At 44.1% G+C, this 18,049-nt stretch overlaps 1 protein-coding gene across 2 annotated transcripts in view; it reads left to right on the forward strand.

The window, feature by feature from the left end:
* The window catches only part of ABTB3 (ankyrin repeat and BTB domain containing 3), a 326,024-nt gene that overhangs the window by 109,259 nt on the left and 198,716 nt on the right, over positions 1-18,049 (forward strand). The window lies entirely within an intron of this gene.

An 18,049-nucleotide genomic window follows, 5' to 3' on the forward strand; every position in this document is an offset into this window, starting at 1 on the left:
AGTAACCGATTGGTTACCTTTGCATGTGAGTAATATATATATATTTATGGCAAAAACATATTTTCTGTGTTTTTAGGTAATGCACTTGCAAGTTGTAGGAGGTGTCATCTTAAGACGTATTCCTTCTGTGTGTGAAAAAACAAAGAATCCCTCTTAAGATGGTGCTTGCCATCTGTGTGTTTTTATTAGCATTTGCATTTTTTTAAAAACAAACAAACACAAAACCTGCTGCTGGATTAATCAATGGCACTTTTGAAAAAGCCACGTAGTGGTTTTAATCTAGCACATTTCTCTACTGAACATTGGCAGCTCTACTTGTGAGTAGTCCTACTCTTTGTGTCCATGGACTTAACGTCTGCAGCTGCACACAGGTCCTGACTGTTGGGAAGAAGAGATGGAACAAGGAGGGGCACCTTTTTATCTCTCTCGAAAAAGAACTGCCTGGTGCAGCCTGAATTGCAGAGCAAGCCCTTGACCTATTTGTCCATATTTTTCTTATTAAAGTCTATGAGCCATTAATAGGTTAAAGTTGGGTTGTTGTGATGACCCTCTTTTTCAGTGAATAACAAGCACCTCTAAGCTGTTGGTTTGCTGTCCTTGCACACCCCTTAGCCTGAGAGGGACCAGAGAGTGCCTGCAGTGATTCTCTGCTCATCACTCACCATATTAGCTGTGAGATTCTAATGTGGGACTCATTAACATAGAAAAGTCACCACTCTTTTAAGGCCTTTATTCTCTCTCTCTCTCCCTCCCCTCCCCCCCCCAAATAAATGACCTGAGGGAGGCTGTTGGCAAACAAGGCACCTTGGGTCAGATGAGTGACCTAATCAGGGATGTCAAGAGGGTTTTTTTTAATCCTTCCAGAATGGTGGCTGAGGTTACTAAACTCCCTCAGGGAAATGCTGGCTAAAACTGATATATGCACAATAAATAAACAAAGCTGCATGATGTTGCTTCAGAGCAAGGTCAGGTTAAAAGAATAACAATTTAGCACTGAACTCCTAGGAAGAAATTTTTTTGGAGGAAAAAAATCTATATTTATCCCCTAAGGCACAGACAGGGCTCATTTGCCTTTATGGTTTGCTATATATCTGTATATCTTTATATATCTTTATGTATATATAAGCATCACATTTGAAAAAGGGAGAGCTTTGGCAACCCATGGGGGGGAGAAGGGAGAGTTCCAGCAACCCCTATGGGGGAAGGGGGGGCTCCGGCAACCTCAATGGAAGGGGAAGGGAGAGGGCTTCAGCGCCCTGTGTGTGTGGGGGGGAGAAGGCGGCAGCTTTGGTGATGGTAGGTGGGGTTGGTGAGTGAAGTAAGCAGGGGCGGCATCCCTCTTTGTGTGTGTGTGTGTGTGTGTGTGTGTGTGTGTGTGTGTGTGTGAGAGAGAGAGAGAGAGAGAGAGAGAGAGAGAGAGAGAAGGTACATGAGCTTTCCCTCTAACAGTGAACACAATACCCAGATCCAGGTAGAAATGGTGTCAAAAGGCAGTGGTGCAGTGTGTTAATTTTAGACCCTGGGCTTCATGATGATAAAGCCCCCACCTTTAAACAGACATGTGTATTAGTAGAGTCATGAAGTACATTGTTTGAACGTCAATCCTGATATATTAGAGCAGGGGTGGGCAATCTTTGACCTAAGGGTCAAATGTGGCCCTCTAGTCTCTCTGTCTGGCCCTTGGAACCGTACTCAGGCCACGCCCCTCCACTGGCCCTGGTCCACATGTTCCTTAAATGCTTTTCCTGGATGGAATGTGCCCCTAAACTGTCTGTGCTTGTCTGTGGAGGATAGAAAGATGAGTATGGTTGTGTGGGTGGTGTAGAAACCTCTGTCTTCTGTGCAGCTGGAAAGTAGCCTACTGTACAAAGCTATGAGTTACATCTGTAGCCCCATCCACTTTTGCTTCTGGCCCTGCTCACCACTGGCAAGTTGTCCAGGAGGGAATGTGGCCCCACCCCCACATTAGAGCAACAGACAAACAAAAACAGTTTGTTGTCCCCATTAAAGAGAGAGAGAATTCCTGGACGCACATGCAGTTTCACGTTTGAAACTTACTTAAAACGTAGCACCATCATGACAACAGGAATAGACTGGAATTTGCTTCTGCTGCCAGGCTGATAAGCACATTTACTTGGGCATAAACACCATTTTGTTGTAGGAAAGGATTTTTTAGAAATAATAATAAAATTAACATATACGGTGCCTTGCAAAAATATAATCAGACCCCCGACCAATGCTCTCATATGATTGAATTGCAAATGATACATTGTAATTTCGTTCTGTATGATACTTTAATTTGGAACACTGAAACTCAAAATCAATTATTGTAAGGTGACGTTGATTTTATATTGGGAAATGTTTGTAAGAAACATAAAAACCTGAACATGTTGCTTGCATAAGTATTCACATTAATATTTGGTAGAGCCACCTTTTGCTGCGATAACAGCATTAAGTCTCTTGGGGTAGGTATGTACCAACTTTGCACATAGTGTCGGAGGGATATTGGCCCATTCTTCTTGGCAGATTCCTCCAGGTCGTTCAGGTTGCTTTAATGTCGCTTGTGGCCGCAATTTTCAAAGAGCGCCACAGATTCTCAATAGGATTGAGATCAGGACCTTGACTGGGCCACTGTAGGACATTCACCTTTTTGTTCTTGAGACACTCCAATGTTGCTTTGGCCTAGTGCTTAGGATCATTGTCCTGCTGAAAAGTGAATTTCCTCCTAAGCTTCAGTTTTTTAGTGAACTGAAGCAGGTTCTCTTGGCATTATTGCCCTGAATTTTGCTCCATCCACTCTTCCTTCCATTTTAACAAGATTCCCAGTCCCTGCTGATGAGAAGCATCCCCACAGCATGATGCTGCCACCACCCTACTTCACTGTAGGGATGGTGTGTCTTGAGGCATGGGCAGTATTAGGTTTGCGCCACAGCTCTTTGAGTTTTGGCCAAAAAGCTCTACCTTGGTCTCATGTGACCACAAAACCTTTTCCCTCATTTTATTTATTTATTTATTTATTATTTGATTTATACCCCGCCCTTCCTCTCAGCAGGAGCCCAGGGAGGCAAACAGAAACACTAAAAACACTTTAAAACATCATAAAAACAGACCTTAAAATACATCAAAACGTTAAAAACATTTTTAAAAAAGCTTTAAAAAGCACATTTAAAAAAGAGTTAAAACATATTGTTAAAAAAAACAATAACAAGCAGTTCTAACACAGACGCAGACTGGGGCACTCTCATGCTTTCTGGCAAACTCCAGATGTGCTTGCAGAGGATACTTTTTGAGTAACAGCTTCTTTCTTGCCACCCTCCCATAAAGGCTCTTGATATGGTTGACTGGTGCACAATCACTCCACTCCCAGCCACTGAACTCTGTAGCTCCTTCAAAGTGATTGTTGGTCTCTCTGTGGCTTCTCTCACAAGAGCTGAGTGTTGAGAGATGGCCTTTTCTCGGCAGTGCCTGGGTGGTGTGATGCAGCTTCCACTTCCTGATTATTAATCTCACTGTGCACACTGGGATATTTATTTATTTATTTAAAGTATTTCTATCCCGCTCTTCTACCCTATAATAGGGCACTCAGGGCGGCTTACAAAAATAAAATGAAACATGTACCTAATAAAATTGTAAACAATAAAATCACAAAAACATTAAAATATATTAAAATACATATCCGAACACTTTGATATTATTTTCTACCCTTTTCCTAATCTATATATTTGTATTACATTATCACCTCTGTAGAATGCTCTTTGGTCTTCATTTTCCTTCAGATCCTCAGCCTGACCGGTGATCCTGCAAAAGTGGGGTTTTTATCCTGACAATGTGACAGCAACTTTAATGGTTCACAGGTGGAGACCAATGGTAAGGTAACTGTGTCCTCAATATAGCAGCTTCTTTCATCTGTGTAAACTGGGAGTTTCTACAGCACAGGGGTTGAATACTTATGCAAGCAACATGTTCAGTTTTTTGTTTCTTACAAACTTTTCCCAACATAAAACCAATGTCACCAAACAATAATTAATTTTGAGTTTCAATGTTTCAAAATAAAATATCATACAGAATGAAATTACAGTGTACCATTTGTAATTCAATCGGTCAGGGGTCTGATTACTTTTGCAAGGCACTGTATGCTGAACATCTATAATGATGTTCATTCCCAGGCAGCTTCCAACAAATTATGCAGGTGTGTCTAGCCTGTGGCCCTCCAGACATTGTTCGACAACAACTCCCATCAGCCCCGGCCAGCATGGCCAATACTGAGGGATGATGGGAAGAACTGGAGAGGAAGCAGGGGGCACATTAAGGCATATGATCCGAATGACAGAAGAAGAGAACATGTGGCATTGAAAGATCTTCACCAGGAGATGGAGGATGGGCCTTTCAAAACTCCAAGACATAGAAAGGTGTGTGATCTAACTCAGAGGAAAAGAAGCACTTTTAAATATATTTCACCTATAATGCCAACATTTTACCATTTGTAAATGTCTAAACTGAGGCTCAATCTCAATTGCTAAGTGCAGATTTATGGAAGGAAATGAATACTCAGCCATACACAGAAAGGAGATGCCAATCTAACTTTCTGGAATAAATATTAAGGATGCATCTGCCTCCTTATTGTTCTTTTTGACCAACAACTGCTTTGCAGATGCTTTCCAATCACAGTGCCCAAGTGACTGTGGATAGATTGTGCTGTGAAACCTCACACTTGGGGGAGAGTATATTGGTTTTGGTGAGTCATCCATTGCTGAAAACTTGATGACACATTATTGCAGTAACAGATTTGAGGGAGCAAGTTTGTTTCCTTGAGACACAGGCTGCAATAAAACACATCCTTCTCTTTGCAATGGTGGCCTGCAGTATGGCAATGCTTAGTCAGCCCCATCAGGTACTGGAATGTCATACATCAAACATGCATTTTATGGGACTACCTCTGTTCTGGCCTTAAAAGGCCTTCTTTGTTTTCCTCAGCATTCCTGTATTTCTCTGAATGGTGCTGTAGTTTGATTTAAGGAGTTCTCACATCCTACCCCTAGCCTTTAATTTTAGATCTGAAATCAGTGGCAGTGCTCTGTTTTTCACATGATGCTAAACCATGGTTTATTAAACAATGGTGTATTAAACATGGTTTAGCATTACATGTGAACCCAGTCCAGTGGCTTAACCATGGTTTGTTTGCTGCTAACAAACCATGATTTGAAGCTGCTTTGTTGTTGGCATAAAAAACCTTAGTTTGTTTTAACTATGGCTTGGTGTTATGAGTGCACCTATCATCTTTCCTTAACCATATGTTTGCTCAACCACCCATCCCAGGCTAGAAAGGCACAAAGCGAGAACAGCTGGAACACAAACCAAAGTTTGGAGAAACAATAAATGGTTTGTGTCTGTGGGACAATTCATGGTTAGCTCATTGTTAAACAAATAATGAATTAGCTTCATGTGCGAACTAGGTCATTATTTTTAGGACCCTGGCCTTAGGGTGAGTTTAGACTGATAACCTATTCAAATGAAGTTTAAAACCATGATAGGCAAACCTCCCTCCCACCCTTCCCATAGTGGTGGAGTGAATTGGTGGCAATGGCAGAGACTCATAACCATCATCATCATACCTGTCTTCTGCAATCTTAGGGTGGGGATTGTGGCTAGTAACCAGATGGCTATGAGGAAGAGCAGTAGCCACAGCTGAAAGTTTCCCAAGACTCTTATTGGATTTTTCTTAAAGGAGACTTGAGTCTCTTCCTTCTCTTTATGCTTGCTTCTTGTTAAGTCTTAGTGCCTGCTGCTGCTGCTGCTACCATCTTCTTAATTCTGCCTTCACAAAAAAACAGTGATGAGACTTGTGTGTGCTTATGCTTCTTTTTGCTGTCATAGCGAGGAGGAGGAGCATCAGCAGCAAACTGTTTGGGTAAGCAGCGTGCTCCCTAAGGGGGTATGGACCTTGGTAAGTTTTGTTCTTGACCTTGACCAGAAGCCCACAGGGCATAATGCAGACTGGTTGTTCCAGCACTGTGGAAAGCTCCAAATAAGCAACTTGCTCATCAGTGTCTGGGACTTGCCTGAACCCTTTTATGCCTCCAGATCTAGATCACCCTCCTAGATTCCATCCTCTTCTTGATGAGAGGCCTAAAATGGCAGGCCTCTGGCTTGGATCATAACACTCCACCTTGTCTCTAAGGTTCCCCTTCAGGCTTATTTCCTTTGGCTTAGTGGTAGAGCATGTGCTTGGCATGCAGAAGGTCCCAAGTCAGTCCTCGGCATCTCCAGGTAGGAGATGGTCAGACTCAGCATAAAGCAGTTTCATATGTTCCTAACATGGGGGTGTGGGTTGCTGGCATGGTTGGTTCCTTGGAAGAGTGCAGACTCTGAGAGCATGGGTCACAGAGAGCCCAATTCAGGGACAGAGCCCTCTTTCCAGTCAGCCTGGACCCTTCCTCTGCCTCAGGATTGGTCATAATGCTGGGTTCATTTCAGAAATTCTTTCTCCAGTGACACTGATCCAATAGATCTGGCTGGCTTCTCATCCAAGCTGGATTCTGAGCCTAGGCTTTTGCTTGGTGTCCTGACAAGCATCCATATATTTCTGTACCTGACGCCAATATGGTTAATTTATTCAATAGTGTTGTAAATGATCTGATCATTAATTTGATCCACAAGTGGGGAATTAAAGTGAAGGTTGAAGACAGTGCCTTTTCCAAGATCACCCAGTGAGTCCATACCTGAGTAGGATTTGAGCACGTTTTGGAAGTCCAAATCTACAACTCTCTTGCTTGGTTATTCTGGTTCCCAGAATAGACTCTTTAGCTGGTCCTGCTCATAGACTTGAAAACTGTAATTTCAAAGCGCCTATGAAAATCCAGCAGGGTTAGAGGCAAGCAACATAGTTGAGGGTTAGAGGCAAGCAACATAGTCAATTCCACAATGGACAGACAAGGAACCAAAGGGCCAGAGGCAGATGACATGGTGAAAGGTAGGCTATTAGGCAAAGTTTGGTCTCAACAAGGGTGAGCTTATTTACCAGTTTTTTCAGAGGATGACCTACCCAGGAACCAAGCCTGGAGTTATATAGAACCAGCCAGACCTCTCAAAGTTACCTGATCCAGCTGGGTGGAAGAGCTGCAGGGCTCTCTCTGGTCATTAAATGGGGGGAGAGATTTCCACAGACAGCTGCCCTTGTGGTAAAGGGAGAAACTCTCCTGGACCTTTCTGCTGGGCCTGATTTGAGCCCCCTGGAGCCTCACAGCTACCTACCCTTGATGGAAGTTCTAGTTTTCCTGTAGATTCTTCTTCCTGCACCATTCTAGGTTCATGCTTAATGGTGTGCCAAATGCCCCTCATCACATTTGTGAAAGGAGAGGAAACATAACTATTTTGAATCTTGGTCCCTTAGGATCTGGATGAATAGCCAGTCTCATTAGCATTGTAGGATCTGTTAAAAAAAGAATAATCCCCAGAGGTGATTGGAATCATGGAACTGTAGAGTTGGAAGGGGCCTATAAGGCCATTGAGTCCAACCCCTTGCTCAGTGCAGGAATCCAAATTAGAGCATACCCGACAGGTGGCTGTCCAGCTACCTCTTGAATGCCTCCAGTGTTGGAGAGCCCACCACCTCCCTAGCTAATTGGTTCTATTGTTTAAAAGTTGGATTCCCCCCCCTGAATTCAGTTGAAATCTGGCTTCCTGCAACTTGAGCCCATTATTTCATGTTCTGCACACTGGGACAAGCGAGAAGAGATCCTGGCCCTCCTCTGTGTGGCAACCTTCCAAGTACTTGAAAAGTGCCATCATATTTCCCATCAGTCCTCTCTTCTCAAGGTTAAACATGCAGTTCTTTCAGTCTGTCCTCATAGGGTTTTGTTTCCAGTCCCCTGATCATTCTTGTTGCCCTCCTCTGAACCTGTTCCAGTTTGATTATATAAAGAATGGAATGAAATGGCAGATGGGTTGGTGAAGCAGCTCTTTGAAGTTCAGACTGTGAAAGAGAAACTTAGATTACACTGAAATAAATGACCACAAATAATATTTGGAGGATGTCTTGAATATGCTCTTAGGCTGAGAGCACCTTAAATGTAAAGTTGGGGAAAATCTGATATTACTACTAGATGCTTATTTATTAAGATGTTGTTTATTAACAGCAATGTGTTGGGTACTCTTTAAAATAACCTTACCCAACCTGGTGGTCTCCATATGTTGTTGGACTACAACTTCCATCAGCCCAGACACCACGGCCAATGGTCAGAGATGAAGAGAGTTGTAGTCCAAAACATCTGCAGGGCATCAGGTTGGGGAAGGCTACTTTAGAAGTCATACAATCTGAGCCTAAATAACTTACATCCTGTGTTATAGGGATGACACCAGGATGAGAAGAGAGGTTGGGAAATGGCAATGAGTAGTGTGGATAGGAATAATTGGTGCAGTTGAATGAATAGGTAGTATTTGGCTGGGGTGGGGTAGGATTAGAAAAGGCTTTGCTAAAGTACAGTGGCTTCAGGAAATACGATGAAGAAATGGGGTTGATAAATAAGCAGTCACAAGGAGCACAATGGGCATGGTAGACCTTATGGAGCCTAGTGAAAGTGAAAGCAGCAAAGGAGGCCAAAGGAGAAGAGCTTGTGCAGAATGAAGGGAAAGAATGAGGATGTATAGAAAGAGCCTGAATTAAAGAGGTATTGTGCATTCTGTATTGGTTCTGGAAGTTCAGGATTTGGCACATTCTAATATCCTATACAAGGACGGATCATGGCTCAGTGGTAGAGCACATGCACTGCATACAGAATATAGCTGTTTCCATTCCTGCAATCTCCATGTCGGTCTGGGAAAGTCTCTGTCTGAAACCCTGGAGAGCTGCAGCCGGTTGACAGTACTGAGCTGGATAGACCTAGATCTGACTCAGTATAAGGAAGCTTCCCATGTTCTTATAATTTCCATATGATACTACTGTTTAGTTGCCATTGACACCCTTCTGTCTGAGAGAATTCCATCTGTGTAAGCCCCATTAAATAAAATCTGTCTTAAAGTTACCAAGGAAGGGTTTGGGACAATGTTACCATTTCAGGGAAAATGTCTATAATATGTGCCTGTTTGTTCTTAAATGGCCCATTTTGTCATGAGCCCTGCTGGAGTAGGGTGGACTGACGAGAACAAAGCGGAGGAGGGGGAGGACTTAGACTGGGATGCTTGAGCCGGTGAAGGGCCAAGTGGGGAGTTGGACTCAGAAGGCACCCTAGCTCTGGACTTTGACAGTTCAACCCCAGCAGCTCCAGATATCCCTGTGGAGAGTCAACCACACCAGCCGATTGCTTCCCAGCCTGACGCTTCCCCTTTTCCTGCGCCCGAGTCGCCCACAGGCAGCCCTCCTCCCTCTGATGGGGAAGGTGATGGGGGCTCTGCCTTTGCCTCATGCCAGGAGGCAAATGCAGCAGGAAATTCAACAGACACAGTTGAGGTGTAGTGTTCACCTGCACGCTCTCCCAACAGTGACAGTTAACACATGCAGGTAAGGTGCCTGCCCAGCCTTACTTAAGCCGAGTGAGGGGGGAAGTAGTTGCTGAGTCAATGTCTTAGTGCAGCGAAGTTGTGCCTAGTTAGACCTAGAGAGATGCTGAGTTCTGAGTAAGCTGTAGATAGATTCATGAAGCGCACTGAATTGAAACTTTCTCCTATTACAATAAAAGACAAAACCACAGGTGTGTCAGAGTTCTTTGAGTTTGGGCAGGACAGTTTGACTCAGCCACCACCTCCTTCACTCGATGACCCCATGACTGAGATGGAAGCGAGTGGCGGAACAGGGAGAGAGCTTTTGAGGCCATGCTAACGGAACTCCAAAACCTCTGAGCCAAGACCCAGACCCTCCAAATGAAGAATCAGACTTTGCACTTGCAATGACTCAGCTTGGGAATCAACTGTCAGTCTTACAGCAGAGGGCTGCCCCAGCCCCACCAGTGCCTGCTCCTCATGTCAAGATGCCCATGGGACTGCCCTTCTGTTACATAGGGAAGAAAGAAGATCACTACATTCATTGCTCAGTATGAGCTTTACATCCGACAGTCGGATTTTCCCAACAACTCATTCAAGGTGGCCTTTGTCATCATCCTTCTGGAAGGGGAGACTGCCCAGTGGTCAACACCTCTGTTGCTTGGGAATGACTCCATGCCAGCCCAGTATGATAACTTTGTTGAGGCCATGGCGGAAAACATTTGGGAGCCCCAGCAGAAGGCTACCATGGCCTGCCAGTTGGGAACCCTGCAGCAGGGCCAGAACTCTGTCAGGACTTATAACAACACCTTTCCTATCCTGGCCCAAGAGATGGACTGAAATGAGTCTGCATTGATGTACCAATACCATAATGGTCCCAGCAGTGAGATTCTCAATGAATTGGGGCGAGCCCCACCACTGGACACCTTATCAGAGCTCATTTAGCTGTGCCTGCAGATAGACAGCAGACTTGAAGGTCATCACCTAGATTGCAAGGCAAAGGCGGCCTGAGCCTTGCCTCCCGCACCACTCTCTCGCATGTGCTTCTCACCCAGCATGGGAACCTCTACCCAGTCGGGGGTGGAGCCCATGCAGATAGGGGGGTGCAGCCATGCCTGACAGAGATGGAGAAGGAGAAGCATTGCAGAGAGGGGTTGTGTTTCTACAGTGGGAAGGCAGGACACCTGGCAAAGGCCTGCCCCTCCAAGTCAGAGAAGACACCGGTGCAGGAAAACTCCAAATCCCAGCCCTTGTAGAGGTCCGTGAGTTGGGATCAACTGTAAGCCAGGGACCTCAAGTTGGCTGTATCCCACCAAAGTTCACTTTACACCGGCCAATCTTTCTAGGCTTGCCCTTGGGCCAAAGCGTCCAAATGATTGCCGTGGTCGATTCGGAGGCATCCAGCAACTTTATGGACTTGGAGTTTGCTAAATGACACAGCATCCCAATCACCACGTTCAACACTCCCCTGTCCATGGAAACCATAGCCGGGCGGCCCCTGACATCGGAAGCAGTCACCCAGGCAACTGCTGGGTTGCAGGTGGAGCTACCTGGGCATGTGGAGCAACAGTCCTTCTACCTAGCGCCCCTGCCCTGATTCCTGGTGGTTCTGGGAATTACCTGGTTGACACAACATTATCCTACAATTTCTTGAGGGAAACAACTGTGATGTTCCCATCGGACTATTGCAAATGGCACTACCAGTCTACTGAGGCAGCAGCGGCAGTGGCAGTGGCTGCCTCACCCCTGTCCAAGGATGCTCCTCTGCCTGCGAAGTATCAAGACATCTTTGACATGAAGGAGGCTGACCAGTTGCCACCCCATAAGCCCTGTGACTGTTCCATAGACTAGCTCCCGGGGGGCCAAGTTCCCTCTTGTCCGAGCCAGAGTTGGCTACTTTAAGAGACTTCCTGGATGTCAACCTGCAGCAAGATTTCATTCAACCCTCAAAGTCTCCTGCTGGGGCTCCTTTCCTATTTGTCAAAAAGAAAAGTGGGGAGCTTCACCCTTGTCTTGACTACCGGAGCTCATTAAGATCTCTATCCCCAACAGCTATCTCCTCCCCCTTATCAATGAGATGCTACAGCAGCTACTGACAGCCAAGATCTTCACTAAGCTGGACCTTTGGGGAACCTATAACCTAGTCCAGATCTGGGGAGGGGATGAGTGGAAAATAGCTTTTAAGATGTGGTATGATCATTTCAAGTACCAGGTCATGCCTTTCAGACTATCAAACGCTCCAGCGGTCTTCCAGCATTTTATGAACTACGTCTTTCGGGACTACCTAGACTGCTTTATTATTGTTTATCTGAATGACATCCTCATTTACTTTCACTCCCTGGCACAGCACAAGACGCATGTGAGAGTGGTGTTGCAGAGGCTGAGGGAGCATCACCTGTATGCTAAGCTGGAGAAGTGTGGGTTTGACCTAACTATTTTGGACTTTTTAGGCCAGCCTTTTCCAACTAGTGGGCCACCAGATGTTGTTGGACCACAACTCCCATCAGCCTCGGCCAGCATTGCCAATGGTCAGGAAAGATGGGAATTGTGGTCCAACAACATCTGGTGGCCCACTAGTTGGGAAAGGCTGTTCTAGGCTATCATATCATGCCAGCAGGGATAGAGATGGACTCAGGAGAAGTGTGCTGCGTCCTTTCCTGGAACCCCCCTGGACTAAAAAGGACTTGTAGAGGTTCCTTGGGTTCGCCAGCTACTATAGACGATTCATTGCAGCTTTTTCCAACTTGACAGCCCCCCTGATGGACTGCTTCAAGGGATCTGTGCTGTTTCAGTGGTCTGAGGCAGCCCAACTGGCTTTTGAGTGCCTGAAAGAGTTATTCTCCTCAGAACTGATATTGCAGCACACCGACCCCAACTGACCTTTTGTGGTGGAACAATCATATGCCTTGGACGTGACCATCAGAGCGGTGTTGTTACAACCTGCTGAAAAAGAGGGTGGGCTGCTTCCCTGCACCTATTTCTCCCAAAAACTGACTAGTTTGCAGCAGAACTATGCTGTCTGGGAGAAGGAGCTATTAGCCATCTGAGATGCTTTTGAGACCAACTGGAGCTGGAGTCCAACAATATCCAGAGAGCCGCAAGCTCCCTACCCTTGCTTTACAAAACTTAGAATGCTGTAGGGCTCCCAGTGATCTTCCATCCAGGTACTGATTGGGCCTATAGCTTAACACATACCATAACACTTGGGTAGTCCCAGCCACTGGGCACTTTAAAACTGTCCAGTCACTAATATTGAAAAGAAGTTATGGAGATTTTCAGACTTGATGTGCTGAATCATACTTTGCAGAAATGGTTCAGTCTGCCATAGCCAGACTTTAAATAGAAATGAATGCATGTTCTCACTTGCGTTTATCCATTCTCAGTTGAGAGATTTAAAATAAGTACAGTTAAAGGCTGATCACTTGGTAGTATTCCCCCCTCCTAAGACAGATCTGCTTCTAGGTGTTTATAAAGTATATGCAGTGACCCAGTTCTGAGGAACTTGACTACCATATGCAAGCTCAATCATCCAAAGCTGTACTGATGGGCTATTATGAGCTGCTGTTCCTACATGGGTATATCAAGCAAGTGTACCGATGTACCTAGGTCAAGCAAGTGTACCTATGTAATAAATATTGAGTACAGCTTGGAGTTCTCATCTTAGCCATGGGGTATGGTTTTTTTTGCTGCTTCTGTATTCATATGAGAAATCTGATTAGTGGCTTGGCTTTTGAAAGCACAAGTATGAATTTGTTTTGCAGAGACAATGCTGGTGGCTAGCTGGTCGGTCTTGTAAGCAGTCAACAGTTCTTGGTAACTGGGCACATTCTCTACCTAGTAACCGTTTATGTTCTTGTTAACCCCTGGCATGTTGCTCTACTTAGCCTCTTCATCAGATTTGTATTGGTTAACTTGAGAAATGGTGCGCTTTGACTTCAGTCTCTTCTTGAAGTTTCCTCTGCCCAGGCTACTGTGATTTCTCTCCGGGAACTTGCCACCTTAATTTGTTGCAGTTTCTGCAACAAGATTAACAGCTTACTAATACTGCCCTGGGCTCCTACTGGGAGGAAGGGTGGGATATTATTATTATTGTTATTATTATTATTATTACTACTACTACTACTACTACCAACAACAACAACAACAACAACAACCACCTTTGAGATTTAAAGATAAATTTGCATCAAGAGGACTTGGGTTAGAGAGGGAACTAGATGGCCGTTTTTAAATGCATGTACAATCACATGCTTTTTAAAAATTGATTAAATTCATGACTCCAGAAGACTATAAGCAGATTGTGTTTATTAATGAAAGCTTGTCAGCGTCTTCTCCCCAGTGAATCCTGGACAGCATTTGGGCGAATTCTGGCTGGAGGGAATGTCTCCCCCCCCCCACTTCAGCTGCTGTCAAGCTTCACACACATGACTTTGGTTCCTTTCTCTGGTGTTTTATAAGTGCTTGTCATTCCTCTGTTTATCTTACATTATTTTGCCATTTTTTAAAAAGCAGCACTTAGCCCTCTGGACAGCTATCTGAGACTGCGGTTTTATGCCGGGCTTTCCTAGCTGTAAAGTGTAAAATAGGGGCAAGGGAGGCCCTAACCTCAGAGGTGCCTGAGGCACAGCCCACACAGAGACACCCCTTTGCTTTCACTCCTGAGCTTGCCTGTCTTCACAACTCATGGCTCACCCTCCTATACAAGCAAGCTATATTGGGTCAAGCTTTATGCAGCACATAATTTCTGTATTTGCCTGTCTGGATGATGTAAGGTTAGAAGTGAGTGCCCATGCTCTGAAAATCCCTATCATTCTGTGTCTTGAAGTATAATCTTGACCAGGAAATCAACTTGACTGAGCACAAAAACAAAGGTAACTGTGTTTGGTTAGAGCCAGGCTATGACCTCAAAAAATTAGGGAATGGTCTGCTTCTTTATCCCAGAATCCTATTTTTGTAACCTGATATCTGTAGCACCCAGGAGAGACTTTTTCAGCCTGCAGTCTTCATCTTGGAACTGAGTCTACAATCTAACAGCATTGAGCCTAATTTTTGTACATTTTTATTTTTTTTTAATTCTTCGTGCTCTCCACCCCCTGTTTTGTATTACCTGAAAAAGTGTTCTGGAGAACCTTAAAGCTTGGTACTGTTTTGTGACACTTTAGTTGGTCCTAAAAATGACATTGGCCAATTGATTGAACACAGTGATACTTTCTGAGTAAAATCCTTATGATTGAGAGATAAGGCTGATGAAGCAATTCAAAGCCCAAAATAAGTCACTTTTGAAAATTAGCCTTCATGTATTTGGGGGATGTCTTCAGGTTTGAGAATGCTATTTTTATGTTTTAATTAAAGAAGAAAATGTGACATAGAGATGCTCTGTTAAGCTTTACCTTAGGTACTAAAGTAATTAATTTTGTACAAATAAAAATCTGTGTGTAACGTTCCTAGCTTGCTCCTAGCTTTTCTTGCTCTCTTCCAAAGGGGATGCATTGGATTTTTTCCCGAGAAGTTTTGTTTTTCTGCTTAATGCTGTACGTCAAGAGTGGTAAACGACTAGGGATGTAAGAGGACATTGATTTCCATTCCAACCCATGTTAGTCACATGTGGTGCTGTTTCTTTTCCACTGCAATATGGCTTCCAACAAAAATTATGTTAATTGTCTTGCTATCCACTCTGGTGGAATTTTGCATAATTAATTATGTTATTATGTTATTCCACACCTGTCAGCTTCAGGGCTGGGGCTGGGCAGTCACGAAGCAGCCGGCAGTTAGCTGGGCAATAATAGGCCAGGCAGATAACGGAGGCCGGCTGGCAGAAGAAAGGCTTGACAAACTAACCAGTAGCAGTGTCCAAGAGTGTTGTCCAGGTAGGGAAGCAGAGTTCAGAAAGCCAGGGGTCCAGTCCGAAGGTCTAGAGGCTAGCAACGGCGTTACACGCGAGGGGTCACAACCGACGTCGTAGTCAGCAGTCTGCTGCAGCCATGAACTGCCTTTTATAACAGACTCCCTAAGCCAGGTGCCCGTGATTAGTCTCCCAGCTGCTCTGAGCTGCTTGTTCTTAAACGACCCGACCTCTTCCTTCGTTGCTGTGCTACTTGCTGGCGTCTCCTTTCTGTGGGGGGGGGAGGAGCCTCCTGTTCATGCCCAGAATCTGATTGAGGGGCTTCAGCCAGGTCCTGGACATTCTGCAGCTGGGGAAGAGCCAGAGTTGTGTCCTCAGGGGTTCCACTAGTTCCTTCTCCTGGGTCTGCTAACTCTGCCTCTTCCTCTTCCTCCAAGTCCTCTGAAGGGGCCATGACAACACCATTCGTTTCAATGCAAAGGAAACACAATGCAAATGGCGGGAAATGTTATCAATTACACATTGTTTGCAGACTGGAAACAACAACAGTGGATACCAGTCGTATTGACTGGGTTGATTTCTGATGAATAAGTGAACATTGGCAATTTCCACTTTCTGTTTCTGTTGGAATTATATGACATTCATGTACAGGATTCATATAAACGTTTGAATACTTAAAAACTAAACTTGGAAAACTTTATTGTGTGGCATGGGCAAAATTATTCAGCCTTTGTGACTTTGCTGGATTGTGTGTGTATAGAGAGGAATTATTTGTGGTTGTTGTGAAATCTTACAGCCTTAGATGCTCCTTGACCAATTACTGGATCAAAGTGTAGCTTGCAGAATATAAACAAAAATGGAAAGACGGGTTAGATTCATGAAGGAATCATTATATTTTTAGATTTAAAACACCAGAGGGCCTTCTCAGCAACAGCACCCCAGTTGTGGAATGCCCTCTCCTCTGAGCTTTGGCTGATGCCAACTTTGGTTCTTATTGGCATTCTGAATGAAGTGCTGTGTACATGAGAGGCACTTGTGTTATGAACTGAGTGATACAGCCAATAGATGGAGATGGATATATTTTAAAGTATATTTTATTCTTGTTTGTTGCATTTTACATTGTTGTGACCCATCTCCAAGATCATGTGTGGTTGGGGACAGGATATAAATGCAGTAAATAAATAAAAATAAAGGGTTGGATCCAACATTAGGCCTACTCAGAGAAAATCCATTGAAATCAATGGGCATGACTAACTTACTCGCATTGGTTTCAGTGGGTTGCTCTGAGCAGGACATAGCTGCATATAACCCAAATTAAATAAAATACATTTCTATTAACTTCAAAGCCAATAGTACGGAATATTTTCCTTATTCTCCTCATCCTCAGCACAGTAGCTCTATGTCTGAGCATGAACAACGGAGGCCAGATCCGACTTCTCTGGGAAATCTTAGAATTGCTTTATAATGAAACAAATACATATTTATTGACATTTTAAAATGTCAGATTGTGAACAATGATTTCGCTATTTGTTTTGTCTACTCGGGGACAGATAGTTTATTTTGTTTGAAGGAAGTTTATGCTGAATCATAGAATCGTAGAGTTGGAAGAAGCCTAATAAGGCCATTGAATCCAACCCCCTGCTCGATGCAGGAATCCAAATTGAAGCACACCTGACAGGTGGCTGTCCAGCTGCCTCTTGCCTCCAGTGTTGGAGAGCCCACTACCTCCCTAGGTAATTGGTTCCATTGGTGTACCGCTCTAATAGTTAGGTCGTTTTTCCTGATGTTCAGTCTGGCTTCCTGAAACTTGAGCCCATTATTCTGTGTCCTGCACTCTGGGACGATCCAGAAGATATCCTGGCCCTCTCATTCTGTACGTATATTGAAGTGTGTTTCATCTGCTTGCTTTCTTGGCTTGGAACAATACCTTCTGTATAACTTTTTTTTTTTTTTTTTTTAGGAGCGTCAACTGACAATAATTCATTTATAAAAAAGACCATTTTAAAGGCTACCATAAATTCTTTGCCTGTTGGCATTTCAGATTTGAAAAAAGATTGAACATGAGGTTTTATTAACTATAGCCATAGTAATTTCAGCGACACTAGATACACTGAAAGCCTTTTTGACACATCGTAGTCATAATGTTCTGAGAGTGCCTAAGGCAGTGTGATCTATAGCTTTTAATCAGCTAATGGGTTGATTCTCTCTAAAAAACTTAACTGCATTCAATTTTGTTAGAACAGAAAGGGGTTTTCTTAACTTGGAATAGAGTTCCATATGTTCTAGACCAGGGATGGAGAGCCTGTGGCCCTTCTGATGTTGTTAATCTCCAACACTGATGAGCCTCAACCAGCATGGATGATCAATGGTCAGGGATGATGGGAGTTGTGGGCCAGCAATATCTGGAGGGTCACAGGTTCCCCATCTGTGTTCTAGACTAAGGCTGCAGAGGGGTGCTGGGTCATTCAAGTGACACAGCAACTAATACTGAATTAAAAATATGCTATCTGATTATAAATTTGATGTAGTGGTTAGAGCCAGTTTATGTAGTAGCTAGAGTGTTGAACTAGGACCTGGAAGATCAGGGCTCAAATCCCCACTGAGTCATGAAGTTCACTAGGTGATGTAGTGCCAGTCTTTGTCTCTCAGCCTAATCTACCTCATAGGGTTGTGATGATGAAATGGGGAGGGGGAGAATTATGTACACCACCTTGAGTTCCTTGGGGGAAAGTTGGG

Source organism: Rhineura floridana, chromosome 8 (genome assembly GCF_030035675.1).
Source record: "Rhineura floridana isolate rRhiFlo1 chromosome 8, rRhiFlo1.hap2, whole genome shotgun sequence".
NCBI lineage: Eukaryota > Metazoa > Chordata > Lepidosauria > Squamata > Rhineuridae > Rhineura > Rhineura floridana.